Below are 15,547 nucleotides of genomic sequence, written 5' to 3'. Positions count from 1 at the left end.
ATGTTCAGGCTTGTTACATGCGTATATTCTGTGATGCTGAAGTTTGGGCTTCTAATGATCCCGCCACCAAAGGAGCAACAAAGTTCTCAGCAGCAAGTTTTTCAGTCCTTGCCAGACTCCCTCCCTTTTTTTGGCGTCCTCAGTGTCTATTGTTCCCATCTTTGTGTCCGATTGTACCCAATGTTTAGCTCCTACTTATAAGTGAGAATATGCAGTATTTGGTTTTCTGTTTCTGTATAAATTCACTGAGGATAATGTCCTCTAACTGAATCCATGTTGCTGCAAAGGACAAGATTTTGTTAGGAGCAGCAAATTTGATGAGTCTGCAGCAAATTCAATCCTTGCCTCCTCAGAGGAAAGAATATTCAGCTGAGGGATAGAAACAGGTTTAAGTCAGAGGGAGAAACTGAGGCAAGTTTTAGAGCAGGAGTGAAAGAAAGTAAAGTACACTTGGAAGAGGGCCAAGCAGGTGACTTGCGAGATCCAAGTGCCCCATTTGGCCATTGCCTTGGGGTTTTATACATTGGCATGGTTCCAGGGTTTGTGTTTCTTCTCCCTTCATTCTTCCCTTGGAGAAGGCTGTCTGCATATATGGTGGCCTGCCAGCACTTGGGATGGGCCGCATGTGCAGTGTGTTTATTGAAGTTGTGTGTATGCTCACTCGAGGCGATTTTCCGTTTTCAATCTAGGATTCTTAGAGGGAGGTTAAACTCCACTATTTTGCCTCTTAGTGTGCATGCTTGAGCCTCTTCCCCCAACTCTTGAGATCTTAGTGGGAAGCTGCTGATCACCAGCTTCAGCTGTTTTCTATCTATTGGAGACTGTCTTTCCTTGGTGCCGGCTGTGACCAATTATTGTTTTAGTGAGATTGTTTAACAACAACCCGATCATCACCTGATGGTCGCTTGACATTCCTGAGTGGGAGGGGAGCTCTCCTGCTCTGCACATATCTGCCTAACTACCTACGCTAACAATTCCATTCTTTTTATGGCTGCATAGTATTCTGTAATGTATGTATGTGTGTGTATATATATATATATATATCTCGTATTTATTTTATCCAATCTATCATTGATGGGCAACCAGGTAGATTCCATATCTTTGCTATTGTGAATAATGCTGTGATAGACATACAAATGCATGTGTCTTTTTGGTAAAATAATTTATTTTCCTCTGGGTATATACTCAGTAATGAGATTGTAGGGTTGAATGGCAATTCTAGTTTTAGTTCTTTGATAAATCTCCAAACTGCTTTCCACAGTGGCTGAACTAATTTACATGCCTACCACCATTGTATGAATGTTCGCTTTTCTCCACAGCCTCACCAGCATCTGTTATTTTTTTTACTTTTTAATAATAGTCATTCTGACTGGTGTGAGATGGTGTCTCAGTGTGGTTTTCATTTGAATCTCTCTGATGCTTAGTGATTTTTTTATGTCTGTTGGTCACTTGTATGTCTTTTGTGAAGTGTCTGTTTATGTCCTTTGCCCACTTTTTAATGGGTTTTTTTTTCTCATTGATTTTTTTAAGTTCCTTAAAGGTTCTGGATATTAGTCATTTGCTGGAATCATAGTTTGCAAATATTTTCTCCCATTCTGTGGGTTGTCTATATAATCTCTTGATAGTTTCTTTTGCTATGCAGAAGCTCTTTAATTAAGTCCTATTTGTCTGTTTTTGATTTTGTCACCTTTGTTTTCAGGGTCTTCATCATACTTTGCAGAAGCCAACATCTACAAGAGTATTTCCAAGGTTTTCTTCTAGGATTTTTATAGTTTGAGGTCTTATATTTAAGGATTTAATCCATCTTGAGTTAATTTTTGTATATGGTGAAAGGTAATGGTACAGTTTCATTCTTCTGCATATGGTTAGCCAGTTATCCCAGCACCATTTGTTGAATAGGGAGTTCTTTCTCCATTGTTTATTTTTGTCAACTTTGTTGAAGATCAGTATGCAGCTTTACTGCAGGAGGCTCTATTCTGTTCCACTGGTCTATGCCTATATTTTTGCACCAGTACCATGCTGTTTTGGTTACTGTAGCCTTTTAGTATAGTTTTAAGTCAGGTAATGTGATGCCCCCAGTTTCATTCTTTTTGCTTAGGATTTCCTTTGCTATTCAGGCTCTTTTTAGGTTCCATGTGAATTTTAGAATCGTTTTCTAATTCTGTGAAAAATGATATCAGTAATTTGATAGGAATACTACTGAATCTGTAGATTGCTTTGGGCAGTACAGACACTTTAACAATATTCGTTCTTTGAATCCATGATCCATGGAATGTTTTTCCATTTGTGTCATCTATAATTTTGTTTAGAAGTGTTTTGTAGTTGTCCTCATAGAGATGTTTCACCTCCTTGATTAGATGTATTTCTGGGTAGTTTTTGTGTGTGTGTGTATGTGTGACTATTGGCAGTGGGATTGCATTCTTGATTTGGTTCTCAGCTTAAACATTATTGGTGAATAGAAATGCTACTGATTTGTGTACTTTGGTTTTGTATCCTGAGAGTGCTGAGTCATCAGTTCTAGGAGTTTTTTCATAGAATCTTTAGTGTTTTCTAGGTATAGAATCATGTAATCAGTGAAGAGAGAGAATTTGACTTCCTCTTTTCCCATTTGAATGCCTTTTATTTATTTGTCTTGCCTGATTGCTCAGGCTAGGACTTCCAGTACTATGTTGAATAGGAGTGGTGAGAGTGGGCATCTTTATCTGTTCCAGTTCTTAAGGGGAATGCTTCCAGCTTTTGCTCATTCAGTCTGATGTTGGCTGTTGGTTTGTCCTAGATGGCTCTTATTTTGAGGTATATTCTTTTGATGCCTTGTCTTTTGAGGGTGTTTGTCATGAAGGTATGTTGGATTTTTTCAAAGGCCTCTTCTGTGTCTACTGAGATGATCAGATGTTTTTTGTTTTCTATTCTGTTTATGTGGTAAATCACATTTATTGATTTGTGTATGTTGAACCACCCTTGCTTCCCAGGGATTAAGCCCACTTGGTCATGGTGAATTAACTTTCTGATGTTTTGCTGGATTTAGTTTGCTAGAATTTTGTTCAGGATTTTTACATCTACGTTCGTCAGGGATAGTGACCGCAGTTTTCTTCTTTTGTTGTGTTTTTACCAGATTTGGGTGTAGGTGTTGTGTTTTTGCCAGATTTTGGTTAGGGAGGAGTCCCTTCTGCTCGATTTTTGGAATAGTTTCAGTAGGATTTGTACCAGCTCTTCATTGTATGTCTGGTAGAATTTGGCTGTGAATCTACCTGGTCCATAGCATTTTTTGGTTGGTGGATTTTTTAAATTACTGATTCAATTTCATTACTCATTATTAGTTGGTTCAGGATTTCTGTTTCTTCCTGTATCAATCTTGGGAGGTTGTGTGTTTCCAGGCATTTATCCACTTCTTCTTGATTTTCTAGTTTGTGTGCATAGAGGTGTTCATAATACACTCTGCTGATCTTTCATATTTCTGTGATAACAGTTGTGATGTCACCTTTAATATTTCTGATTGTGCTTATTTAGATCTTCTCTTTTTCTTTTCTTTATTAATCTAATTATCTATCCTGTTTATCCTTTCAACAGACCAACTTTTTGCCACAATCCTTTTTATGGTTTTTTGGGTCACAATTTCATTTAGATCTGCTTTGATTTTAGTTATTTCTTTTCTTTTGCTAGCTTTAGGTTGAGTTCTTGTTTTTCTACTTCCTCTAGATGTGATGTTAGATCATTAATTTGAGATGTTTCTATCTTCTTAATGTGGACATATAACAACATAAACTTTTCTCTTAGCACAGTTTTTGCCATATCCCACAGGTTTTGGTATGTTGTGTGTCTATTTTCATTTTTTTTTCAGCGAATTTATTTCTCCCTTAATTTTGTTGTTTACTCAAAAGTCATTTAGGACCAAGTTGTTTAGTTTCCATGTATTTGTGTGGTTTTTTAGAATTCCTTTTGGTATTGATTTCCATTTTTGTTCACTGTGATCACAGACGATGCTTGGCATGATTTCAGATTTTTTTAATTTATTAAGACTCACTTTGTGATTGAGCATGTGGTTAATCCTAGAATATGTTCCATGTGTAGATGAGAAGAATGTACATTCTGTAGTTATTGGGTGGAATATTCTGTAGATGTCTATCAGGTCTAATTGGTCAAGTATTGAATTTAAGACTAGCATTTCTTTGTTGGTTTCCTGCTGCAATCATCTGTCTAATGTTATCAGTAGGGTTTTGAAGTCCCCCATTACTGTCTGTTAAAGTCTTTTGTTAGGTCTAGAAGTAATTGTTTTATGGGTGCTCCAACGTTGGTTGAATATATATTTACATAATTAAGTCTTCTTGTTGATTTGAACCCTTGATTATTACATAATGCCCCCTTTGTCCTTTTTTTTGTTTCTATTGTTGGTTTAAAGTCTATTTTATCTGCTATAAGATTAGTGGCCCCTCCTCTTTATTATTTTGAATTTGTTGTGATAAATCTGTTGCCATCCATTTACTTTGAGCCTGTGGGTTCCACTACATGTGACATGGGTCTCTTGAAGACAGCAGAAGAATGAGTCTTGCTTTTTAAAATCCAATTTGCCACTCTATGTCTTTTAAGTGGAGCATTTAGGTCATTTACTTTTTAGATTAATATTGACATGTGTAGTTTTGTAACAACTTGTTAGCTAGTTGTTCTGTAGTCTCAACTCTAGAGTTGCTTTTGGGCTTTGTGGGTTCTGTGCTTGCATGTGCTTTTATGATAGCAAGTACCATTATTTTGTTTCCATGTTTACAACTCCCTTAAGTATCACTTGTAAGGCTGGTCTGGTGGTGATGAATTCCCTTAGTAATTGCTTTTTTTGGAAAGATTTTATTTTCCCTTCAGTTATGAAACATAGTTTGTTAGGATATGAAATTCTTGGCTAGCATTTTTTTCTTTAAGAATGCTGAGGCTGGGCGCGGTGGCTCACTCCTGTAATCCTAAAACTTTGGGAGGCCAAAGGGTGTGGATCACGAGGTCAGGAGATTGAGACCATCATGGCTAACACGGTGAAACCTCATCTCTACCAAAAATACAAAAAATTAGCCGGGTGTGGTGGCATGCACCTGTAGTCCCAGCTACTTGGGAGGCTGAGGCAGGAGAATCGCTTGAACCTGGAAGGCAGAGGTTGCAGTGAGCCGAGATCGTGCCACTGCACTCCAGCCTGGGCGACAGAGCAAGACACCATCTCAAAAAAAAAAAAAAAAAAAAAAAAGCTGAAAATGGGCCCCCTATCTCTTCTGGCTTGTAAGATTTCTGCTGATACATCCACTGTTAGTCTGATGAATTTCCCTTTATAGGTGATATGACCCTTTTCTCTTGCTTCATTTACAGTTTTTTCTTTCACATTGACCTTGGATAGTCTGATGACTAAGTGCTTTGAGGATCATTGTCTTATATAGTATCTCATAGGAGTTCCCCAGATTTCTTCTAGCTGTATGTCAACCCCTCTAGCAAGATTGGGGAAATTTTCCTGATTTATATCTTCAGATATGTTTTCTAAGTTGCTTATCTTCTTTTCTTCTGTCTCAGGAATGCCAATAAGTCATAGATTTGGTCACTTAATATAATCCTATATTTCTCAAAGGCTTTGCTCATTTTATTTATTCTTTTTTCTTTAGTTTTTGTTTTTTTAACTGAGGCAATTCATAGGACCAATCCTTGAGCTCTGAATTTTTTTCTTCTGCTTGGTCTAGTCATTTGTTAAGGTTTATGATCATATTTTGAATTCTTAAAGTGAATTTTTAAATTCCAGACATTCCGTGTGGTTCTTTCCTAATGTAATTATGTTGTCCTTTCAAATCTTGGGTCATTTTTCTGGCTTCTTTGTGTTGGATTTCTCTTGGATCTTGTTGAGTTTCTTTGCCATTCATATTCTGAATTCTATATCTGTCATTTCAAACATTTGACTCTGGTTATTATACATTGCTTAGGAGTTAATGGGATCCTTTGGAGGTGATTAAACACTCTGGCTTTTTGTATTGCTGGAGTTCTTGTGCTGGTTCCTTCTTATCTCAGAGAGCTGATGCATTTTTTTTTAATTTGCTATTGTTAGGATGAGGCTTCTTGATGTCTTATTCTTTTCTCCCTTGGGGGTATGACTGCGGTATATAATGTGTATGATCATTTGGCTTTATTTCCGGATGCTTTCAATGTGCCAAGGCTCTGTACGTGTTCCATGGTCGAAGTTAGGTTGGTGCAGTGGCTTTCTCAGACATTGCTTGTTGCAGCAATATAATTTCATTTGTTGGTGTAATTTAGGCTGCTTCCAGGAGATGGCGCCAGAAGGTTGAGGCAAGGCGGAGGCAATGGAGCACAAAAAACACCGTCCCCTAGGGCGCATTCACCTTCATTGTGGGTGGAGCCGCTGAAGAAGCCCTTGGAGAAGTGGACTCTTAGCCCACACTCCTTGGGTCTCCACAGGAAGAGTCGCTGCTGAGTCCATGACCGTGCACCGAGGAGGGTGTTGGGGGGGTTGAAAGAATTCCCCTTCTCCACATTCGTTCCTGCGCTTTGGTGGTGCCCCCTTCAGTGGCCAGCGCCATGTTTGCATTTCCTTTTACTCAAACTGGGCTTTGGCGGGCTGTACTACCTGGTCCCTTAAGGATGATCCATGTTGAGGGGTAGATTTCCAGGGGAGTAGAGTCTACCTCCCTTCCACTCCTCAGAGCTAGTGGGGTACTGTCCCCCAACTGACCAAGGGAACCAGCTGGGGCATCCAGTAATGACACATACAGAATGGTTCCAGGTTGCAAAGCTGTCCCTGGTTGCAAGTCTGGCTGCCCAGGAGAAACTTCAGCTTCAGCAACTTCCATCACTCTCCAGTCCTGTGATGGGAGAGTGCTTAATTCCATCACCTACTGCTGAGGCACTCTCCACACTCACTGCTCAATTCTGGCTGTGGGGACTCTCCCCCAATTCCAGAGGAAGCACTCCAATCTCTGGCCCCAGACTACAATGCCATGTCACCAAACAGTGCCTCTGAACTCTCAAAATGTTGCCAGCTGTGGGCTTGTAACTACAGAGGGTGGGACCCCTCTCAAGCAAGCAATGTGGGCAAAAAGCTGTGGAGAGTGTGGTTTGTATCTCAGTCTGACAGCAGTGTGTTGCAGAGCAGTGGGTATTGTCCTAGATGTGCATGGGATGGCCTGGTCTCCCGCTCCCTCCTTGGCTGGGCAGTGGCTGCAGCTACATCAAAGCTTAGGCCAAAGGCAGGGTGCAGCCTAGAGTTAAACTCCCAAAATGGTACCTTGAGCCTCGGGCCAGGGAGGGTAGGATACCACCTGGGCAAGCATCTTGAGCAAGAAGCTGTGGGGAGTGTGGTCCACTCACATCTCAGTCTCAAGAGCAGCTCCTGGCAGAGCAGCAATACTCTCCCAAGCGTGAATGAGCGAGCCTGTTTTCCCCTGTCCTTCCTTGTAGCACTGCAGTGGCTGCAGCCATGTCCATAAATCTCTGGCATCTGGGTTCTCAAAATGGCTCCCAGCTGAGGCTGCTCCAGGCTTGGATGTGTGTGGGAATCTGTATGGGTTCCCTTTCTGGAGCAACATCTCTGTGCAATCTTTATGCAGCTCCAGATGTCAGGCACAAGGCCCTTGTGGGTCAAGGGTTTCTCCCATAGCCAAGATCATAAAAGCCTGTTTCAGAGCCCTGGGTATTTCTATCTTGCTGTTTCCCTGTGTCCAGGAGCCAGTCTTAGGTCTCAGCCAGTTCCCAGCAGGGCAAGCTGCCTTGAACCCTGTCCTTATGTACTTCCAGTGCTTCCCATCTCTTCTCTGGTGAATCCAAGTGTTCTCTCCTAGACCATCTGGTCAAAATGTGTCTACTTACTATTTTGACTCTTCTCTGTGGAGGAGGCACATGCTAGAAAACAATAGGAAAAGCTTAATGTTTTAAAAGTAACAGTTTTAGCATTTAAGACAAGCCAAACATTACCGTAATTATCTCACTTTATCCTCACACCAGCCCTATTATTAACACTGCACAGTATTATTTGGATTTTGTTGGTTAAGATACTAAAACTTAGAGAACTTAAATCGTGTGCTCATGGTCAGTCAGATGTTAAGCTTGGCAGAGTGAGGGTTTGAATCAGGCCTGCTTGTATCCAAAACCTCCATTCTTGACTATCAGAGTACAGGTTATATGAGGCTGCTAAAGGAACATGATGAACCAAAACAGAGTCTGATGCAGTCATAGGGACTTTCAGAGAAATGGCAATGGAGAGAGTTCTTGTTTGGCCAACTGTTCTTTGATTATTCTCTTTAACCTATGTGGATGGGGTCATAATGGATGACGTAGTCTTGCGCCTTAGTTCATTTTGTGCTGCCATAATCCCACAGACTGGATACTCTATAAATAACTGAAATTTATTGATTTATGGCTCTAGAGACTGGCTAGTCCAAGAACAAGGTACTGGTATCACGTAAGGGCTCTTGCTTCATCATTCCGTGATGGAAAATGGAAGGGCAAACAGAGTTTGAGAGAGAGAACAAGAGGAGGCCAAACTAATCCTTTTAGAAGCAACCCACTCCTATGATAATAAACCCACTCCCATGACATTAATCCGTTCATAAGAGTTGTGCCCTCATGACTCAAACACCTTTTATTAGGTCTCACCTCCCGACACTACCACATTGAGGATCTAGTTCCCAACACATGTACTTTGAGGAACACATTAAAACCATAGCACTTTGTATCCTTCTCATTTGGAGAGACATATGGCTATTTATAAAAACTAAAAATTATACAATTAAGATGAAAGTGAGCTATAGTAGATATAATGGTTTATTAAAAATCAATTTTTTTTTTTTTGCTGGGGGGAAGATATGTTGAAAGAAAGGCATTGGGGCTTCCATTTGCCCTGGAGCTTTTACAACTAAAGCTATTTCTAAAGACATATTTGTGTAGACATTGGAGGTCCCCATAGTAGCTTCAAGCATGGTAATTTTCTTAATACCCACAATCTGATTCACTGCCGTATTATTTAATCCACCATGAGCACAATTCTGGGGCACTGTTGTTAATTTTGTAAGGTTGAAAATGGATACAATCAATTTTTATTAACAATAGGTAATATTTGTTGAACGTTGTATGGACGCTTCTAAGGTATCTATATGCTGCAGAAATATGAAGACCAACTATTCAGATCTCTATGAGCCATAGAAAAGAAAATATACAGGACAGCAAGATAAAGGGTTTATTTTGTAGCTAAGTGCTACAAAGTTTCTCTATTGCCTCTAGGATATCAAGCAGTACAAATCAATTTTGTAAGTATTAACAACAGACCTGCTTCTCTTGCAGTTTAATGATTTGTATTATGGGTTACCTTTTTCTCTCAGTAATGCAAAATCCTCTTAAGCAGTACTTGTTTAGCAAATTTTGTCAGCATGATGACAAGGCAGTGTGAATGTGCACTGAAAGAACCCTGCAGTTTTTAAATATTCAATAGTTAGTCAAGGTATAATTTAGTCTCGCTCTTGAAAAATCCATAGAAGAAATTACCAAAAATGTCTTACTTTGTTTGTTCTCATAGTTTTCTCCTAAAATAGCTTGCACTTACTATGATCATTGATAGAATATAACCTTCTATTTTGATTATTACTATCATAAAATGGTGAATGTTTTATTTCATATTCTTTGGAGAATTCCAGAAGTTTAGGGACACACAGGTACAATTTTCTTCAAGGTGCATATTTTTTAAAGTGAGGTACATTAGAGGGTGACTGAGAACTAGAACACCACAGAGGTTCAGGGTGAAGAGTCCCATGTCTATAGCCATCATTCAGCTTGAAAGTCAGATTGACAAAACAACAACAACAACAACAACACTAAAAGTCCATTCAACATGGGAACTGAAATAATCCCTCAAACAAATAGGAAAGTTCTCTTCCAAGCCTACATAGTCATTCAATAATTCCGTTTTAAAGCTCCAGCATCTGTTCAGTATTATATGTCAGTAGTATGTAGCAGATGTTGATAATGTCCCGCTCATATCCCTTTGGCATGTGACACTTCAGTGCATATCAGCAAGCTTGTTAAAAATGTTCATCTGTGTTAAACTGGGAGAATGTTGGATTGAACAGAACACTCTTGCTGGTATAATCATTTAGGCATTTTAAAGGTATGGGAAGAAAATGCATACAAGCGCTATGGAGTTGGCTGGTTATCACTAAGTTGTATTGACATCTTACAGAAGGATAATGAGAAAAGGAAGGGGCTTACCAAATGAATGTTATACAAACCAAAAGAACTCTTTTGTAGTTGACAGATACAAACGGTCCTCCATATCTGTGAGTTCCACATCTGTGGATTCTACCAACTAGGGATTAAAAATATTCAAGAAATAAAGGATTATTGCATCTGTACTTAACATATACAGACTTATTTTCTTTTCGTTATTCCCTAAACAATACAGTATAACAGCTGTTTACATAGCATTTACACATTTACATCATATTAGATATTATAAGTAATTTAGACATGATTTAAAGTATATAAGAAGATGTACATAAGGTATGTGAAAATACTACACCATTTTTTATATAATTTCAACTTTTATTTTAAATTTAGGGAATGCATATGCAGGTTTGTTACCTTGATATATTGTGTGATGCTGAGGTTTGGAGTATCACTGATCCTGTCACCTAATGTATTAGTCCATTCTTGCATTGCTATAAAGAAATATCTGAGACTAGGTAATTTATGAAGAAAAGAGGTTTAATGGGCTCACAGTTCTGTAGGGTGCATAGGATATGTGGTGCCGTCTGTTTGGTTTCTGGTGAGGCCTCAGGAAGCTTACAAGCACAGTGGAAGTTTAAGGTGGAGCCAGCATATTACATGGTGAGAGAGAAAGCGAGAGAGAGAGAGAAGGAGGAAGTCCCAGACTTTTGTAAAAAACCAGATCTCACATGAACTAACTGAGCAAGAACTCACTCATCACCAAGGGGATGGTGCTAAGCCATTCATGAGGGATCTGTCCCCATGATCTAATACCTCCCACTTAGGCCCCACCTCCAACATTGGGGATCACATTTCAACAGGAGATTTGGAGGGGACACACCTCCAAACCATATCACCCAGGTAGTAAGTATAATACTCAATAGTTAGTTTTCCAACCCTTGTCCCCCATCCTTCCCCTGCAACTAGTAGTTCCCAGTGTTTCTTTTTGCCATCTTTATGTCCATGAGCATCCATTGTTTAGCTCCCACTTGTGAGACATGCAGAATTTGATTTTTTGTTTCTGCATTGATTTTCTTAGGATAATGGCCTCTAGCTGCATCCATGTTTCTGCAAAGGACATGATTTTGTTCTTTTTTATGGCTGTATAGTATTTCATAGTATATATGTACCACATTTTCTTTATCCAGTCCACCACTGATGGGCACCTAGGTTGATTCCTTGCCTTTGCTATTGTGAATAGTGACACCATTTTATATCAGGAACTTGAGAAAGTGTGGATTTTGGTATCCATGGGGTTGTTGGAATCAATCCCCCACGGATACCAAGGGATGACTTCTTATTTTTCTGACTAAGACTTTCACAACCCCAGCCTGAGAAGGGTATGATTAATAGAGGCTCAGACTCCCTAGAAATGTGGGGTTTAGGCACACCTCCATAGCTGCCACAGTCTACCTTTCGTATCATACAGATCCACTTTTGTACAGATGTTCAGGGAGCAGCTCTTTCATAATCCCCATGTCTTCTCTTCTGAGAGGAAACTTCCAAGAAAGAGGTTAATGGGACAATATATAGCCACCTAACCTATTATTTGAGGCCCCATTATCCCCGTTAGTTACAATAAACCAAACTCTGTGACAGTCTCTATGATAGGTCTATGTCTTGATGCAATCCAGTTTAGCAATTTTTTCTTTTATTATTCATGCTTTTTGTGTCCTCAGAAAGCTTTGAGTACCTCAAGTTTGTAAGGATATATGCATGTTTCCTTCTGTAAGATTTATGGTTGTAGACTTTACCTTTAGGTTTCTGATCTATTATAAGTTAATCTGTTTGTTTAGTGTGAGGTAATAGTTGATTTTTTATATGAATATCAAGTTGATCTAGCATAATTTTTGACAGTACTTTTCAAAGAATCTAATTAGAAAAATAATCTACCTCTATCATTACTACTGCTACTAAAGCAATAACAGCTTTCTTTGGTGCCTTACTATTGTCAAGGAAAGATGGCAAGTTCTTTATATACGTTATCTCATTTTTAATTTTTGAAATCAGCACGTGAATCAGTTTGACTTTAAATACTATGACTGCCTACCACTGAGGGTAAAACTTAGAGCTGTTGAGTCCTTGCTTATTGCTTTTCTATAAAACCAGGTTGACTTTCTAATAGATTATTTAAAGTATCAGATAGCAAATTAGGACAACTCTAATAAGGAAAATAAACACTCGAATGAGGACCATGTCCTGTCATTGTTCTCAAATAGTTTTTATGATGATTACTAAATTTAAAATACTATCAAAAGTGTGATTATTAGGTATATTTTTCCTTTCATTAATAATCCATATTATAATATCTTAGATAGGTTTAGAATTAATCACTTAAAACACATTATCAGAGGTTCACATGTATTTAACAAAGTTTTGTTATATACACAAATTCTACGAAACTAAGTCAATAATCCCCATGTATTAATTATGTAAAAATGTAGTGGCTGGTTTTTCCTATACCTCTATAAATTGCAAGTATATATTGATAATACTGTAATAACTATACCACTGAAATTCAGTGGAATATTTTCAACATTTATAAATGCAATGCGGTTAGTAATATTACTAAAGGTGAATTTAAAATTGACTTATTTTAGGCAGGCAAACATTAAATACAGTAGAATCACGTTAACATTTTAATCCAATATTTATTCCCTTTCTTAGCAATTAAGTTCAAACATTGCTCCCATTATTATATTTTGCATGATGTAAATTAAATCTCACCCACCAATTTTGCTTCAAGAGAATGCCTGACTGAGCAAGCAAGATGGTTTATCACTGAGCATTCAAATGGTTTATCATAGCTTATTATTACTAAGATTTGTTGTCTTTTTCATTTTCTGAAAATGTGGTTTTATATTCAACAGGACAAAATTGGTTCATTCAGATATTTAGTTTTGATTTTTTTAATAAACCATTCATGCATTATTTAACTTTTTTCCAGACAATTACCCTGGTCGGAGGAATACATTGTGTGTGACTCTGACACGATCAAGTTTGCCTGGTAGCTGTACTCATAAGGCCAGCGCCAGCTTTATGTGGAGAAACAGTAGATATCTGCCTAAAGAGCCATGACTGAAATGTTTCACATAGTCCTCTCAGTCCCAGAGCATTTCCTTCATCAGCTTTCATGGGATACCTGTGGATTTGCCTATGCAGAAATTCCTATCATTATACCAGTATGCATTGTTTAGACAACAAAATCAAGGACATATTCTCTAGAATTGTGTTGGCCAATTGAAATAGCTACTAGCCAGGTATGGCTAGTTAACTTTAAATTAATTAAATATAATTACAAATTCAGTTCTTCAGTCGTAGTGATCACATTTCAAGTGCTCAATATTCACATGTGGTTGGTGGCTACCATATTGGACAGTGAAGATCATTTCCATCACAATAGCAAGTTCTCTCAGACAGCACTGCTCTAAAAGGTCTAGAAAGCATCTGTTTAATAAATTAGCCCTTGAATGCAATTCAAGTTATATTTTATGAGAGCTGTGGATATATCTAGCATTATGTATGCTGGGTGAAGGCATAGATGTTATTGTTTGTTAAGTGCCACAGCAATCCTTATTGATAGGTGCTGTTCTCATTTTAGAGATGAGAAAACAGAGACTGTGCACAACACAAAAGTAAATGACAAGCTGATTCATGCTTTTCTTACCAAAACATGCTGCCTCAAAAAGTGAAATGTACTCAAAGACAATCCTTAAGAGTGAACATGAGAGAAAACTACACCCTAGCCAGAGCTCAATTTGGAATAGTTTCTTCCCTTAGATGAGGACACTAAAATAACAATTGTTGTGGCTGGAAATAATGACAGTGGGGATGGAGGGAAAAAAAAACAAAACAAAACACTGAAACGAAGGGCCCTATCCAGAGGGAACACTTGGGTATTTTGTTTTTTCTCTAATATATTCAATACATACTATATTCTATCTTAAGGCAAAATTTGATACATGTAAAACTTTTATGCATTAAGATAACCTTCATAAGTTTATTTAAAGAATGGGAAAATGGAAACTACTTAAATGTCTAATTTCATTAATTAATTAATTAATAACTAATTTCATTAATGAAACTCAACAGAATGTTATCCAACCCCTGGAAACAATTGTTTGGAAATTGATATAATAATTCAGAGAAGTACTTTGATGTATCGTTGAGATCAAAAGGCAGTGCAAATTCAATAAATGTGTATACAATAAGGATGACAACATTGAATGGAAAGACATAAAATTCTAACAGTTTGAACCACTGGGTAGATAGAATCTATTTTTACCTTTTATTGTGCAATGCTTAGCAATTACATAAATTGTACAATTAAAAACGTTTAATAACCTTGAGCAAGAGGACAATATGGAAATAGCCACAAATTAAATGAAGAGAAGCAGAAGTTTGAAGACTTTCAGTTAAAGTCCACCTGACATAGAATAAGCAGCTTTCCCTGTGTATTCACCAGACACATACACATGACATCTTCCAATCTATGCATTAGTGTAACTTAAATATTTATTGGAAAAAAAATCCTGGAACTAATAAGCAATTATAGCAAGTTTGCATAATATAAGTTTAATATACAAAAGTTAATTACTTTCCTATGTACCAGCAATGAACAAGTGGAACTTGAAATTAAAAACAGAATACCTTTAGGGCATCCAAATTGGAAAAGAAAAAGTCAAATTATTCTCATTTGTAGATAATGTGATCTTATATTTGGAAAAACCTAAAGACCCCACCAAAATAACAATTAGAACTGATAAACAAATTCAGTAAAGTTGCAGGATGCAAAATCAACATACAAAATCAATAGCATTTCTATATGCCAACAGTGAACAATCCAAAAAATCAAGACAGTAATCTAATTTACAATAGCTACAAATAACATAAAATACCTAGGAATAAATTTAACCAAAGAAGTAAAAGATCTCTACAATGAAAGCTGTAAAACATTTATACAATAAGTTACAGAGGGCACAAAAAAATAGAATACTATGCAGCCATAAAAAAGAATGAGACCATTTCTTTTGCAGGGCATGGATGGAGCTGGAGGCTATTATCCTTAGCAAACTAGTATAGGAACAGAGAACCAAATTCCACATGTTCTCACTTATAAGTGGGAGCTAAATGATGAGAACTCATGGACACAAAGAGGGTAACAACAGACACTGGGGCCTACTTGAAGGTGGAGGGTAGGAGAAGAGAGAGGAGCAGAAAAAATAATTGGGTACTAGGCTTAGTGCCTGGGTGGTGAAATAATCTGTACAACAAACCCTCATGACACAAGTTTACCTGTATAACAAACTTGCACATATACCCC

Source organism: Gorilla gorilla, chromosome X (assembly GCF_029281585.2).
Source record: "Gorilla gorilla gorilla isolate KB3781 chromosome X, NHGRI_mGorGor1-v2.1_pri, whole genome shotgun sequence".
Classification (NCBI taxonomy): Eukaryota; Metazoa; Chordata; class Mammalia; order Primates; family Hominidae; genus Gorilla; species Gorilla gorilla.
This window is presented reverse-complemented; position numbering follows the sequence as displayed.